Genomic DNA, 2,640 nt, shown 5'->3' with positions numbered 1-2,640 from the left:
TCCTAAGGGGTTAGTGCCTTTCTCAACCCATTTATATTTTCCTAGGGGTACACCATATTTTCTAATTTGACAAGCATTTGGTGTATGCCCAAACATTTTATAATATGTACATATGGGTTGATGAGTATGTATCCTAGATTTTTCATGAGCATGGATACTTTCCTTTTGGAAGATTATTTCCTTTTGACACTTGGTTTCTTAAAACCATGGCTATTAGAATAGCCTAGACCTCTACGGTCTGATAAGTGTCTCTGATCATTTATGATCTTTTCTAAACTCTTTCCACTCTTGTTAAGTTTATTGAGTTCAAGACTCAATGTTGAAACTTTAGTCTCAAGAGTGATGCAATTTTGGCATGAGGATGATGAAGGTCTATTTCTAAATGCATCTAATTCAGATTTCCGTTTTAGAAATTTTTTAGACAATTTAACGTATTCATCATGCAAATCATTGAATGCAGTTTGAAGTTCGAAAGGAGAAAATAGGTTAGAATCATTTACCTCTTCATCATCTGAGTGATGAGATGCCATAAGTGACAAGTGAGCTTGTTCTTCATTTTCTGTCTCAGATGCAGAACTGGTGTCGTTATCTTCCCAAGCTATGTATGCCCTTCGTCCGGTCTTAGTGTCGTTCTTTCCTTTGAAGGAACTTTTCTTTAAGTTTGGACAGTCCATTTCATATGGCCAGTTTTGCCACATTCAAAGCATGTAAAATTTTGATTTGAGTTGGAGGCATCATTGTTCTTGGAGAACTTCTTTATTTGACCACTTCTTGCACCTTTGTTCCTTTTAAGGAATTTGCTGAATTTCTTTACGAACATGCTCATGTCATCTGAATCATCATTTTCTGATTCGTCACTGGATGAATCATATTTGTCAACTTTTGCTTTCAGAGAAATGTTCTTCTACTTTTTCTCTTGCTCCTCATGTTGGTCTAACTGGCTAAGTTCTAACTCGTGTTCCTGTAATTTTCCAAGCAAGGCAGCCAAAGACATTTTGAAAGACTTTTCTTTTAAGATATAGCAGTTACCTTTGGTTGCCAAGTCTTGGTAAGTGATCTCAAGACTTTCAGATTTAGATCACTGTTTGATAGAACTTTTCCGAGTGCCAGAAGGTGATTTGTAAGATGAGTGAATCTCTTTTGTAGATCAAGGATCTTCTCTCCAGGTTTCATGCGAAACATTTCATACTCTTGGGAGAGAGTATTAAGTCTTGACCTTTTTACCTCTTCGATTCCTTCATGAGTTGTTTCAAGGGTGTCCCACATTTCCTTTGCAAATTTGCAATTAGATACCCTGAAAAACTCACCAATGCCTCATAACCGGTACGAAACAAGTGTTGTGCCGACTAAGCATCAAAACCGGTGTAAACCGGTGAACCGTGTCAAAACTGGTGAACCGGCCGAAATTTGATTGAACCGGCCGGTTCATACATGTAATTTTAAAGAACCCCAGGCACATACCACATAGAATTAGAAGATGATGATGATGCACAACTAATAACTATTTTATTTTTTATTTTTTCATACATGTAATATTTTTTATTGCATTATCAATTTTGGTTCTAATAACTAATTTATTTTATTGTTAACTTGTATGAAAATTGATGTATGAAAAAAATGATATTGTTGTAAATCAATTAAATTTAAAAGATGATGATGATACACAACTCAACCCTGTGGAGAATGTGAACCTAGTTGAAGACAACATTAGTCAAACTTTGGACTTAAATGGTGAAGAAATGGAATCTCACTAAGAAACAACTTTGACTCTTTGGTGTTAAAGTTTTAAATATATAATATGTTTTGTAGACTGAGTTATGAACTTGCGTCATATGTTTCGAGTTTGTTAAGTAAGACAAGTACTTGTGGATTACTATTTGTATTTGTAATTTAGACTTTGAATTTATTAAAGTTGTTTGTTTATGAGAATTCTTACTTTGACTATCAATATGAATTATAAATTTGAGTATCTACATATTAGATAATTTTTGTTACAGGTTTACACACATATATATATATATATATAAACATGTATGTCCGGTTTAACCGGTTTAATCCCATGCAGTTTAATTACTGAACCACTGGTTAAACCACTAAACCAGTACCCTCACCGGTTTGATGACCGGTCCGATTTTAATAACATTGGTTTCAAGGGTGTCCCCTATTTCCTTTGCAGATTTGATATTAGATACCCTGAAAAACTCATCAATGCCAAGTGCAGAGGTTAGTATGTTCTTTGCTTTCAAATCATATTGTACCTTCTTTTTATTTTCATCGTTCCATGAGGTTTTCGGCTTTATTTCTCTTACATTGTTAATAACAGTGAAGGGAACATAGGCTCCTTCTTCATTAGCATTGCAAATATCCAAATCTTGGGATTCAATGAAAATCCTCATTCTGATCTTCCAGAAATCGTAGCATTCTCCAACAAAGCTTGGAGGGCGGTTGATGTTAGAGCCTTCTCATAGGAAAGTGCATCGGAATAATATGCAGAAAAATAATAGGAAATAAGATGAAAAAGATAAGGAGAAGAGAGTACACAAGGAGTTTTTATACTGGTTCACCTTCTTGTCCACCGAAGGTTACATCCAGTACTCTTGCCGCACAAGAGATTTTTCACTAAGAATTATGAGTTGTAAT

This window comes from Lupinus angustifolius, chromosome LG07 (assembly GCF_001865875.1).
Source record: "Lupinus angustifolius cultivar Tanjil chromosome LG07, LupAngTanjil_v1.0, whole genome shotgun sequence".
NCBI classification, from domain to species: Eukaryota; Viridiplantae; Streptophyta; class Magnoliopsida; order Fabales; family Fabaceae; genus Lupinus; species Lupinus angustifolius.
Note: the sequence above shows the minus strand (reverse complement) of the source record.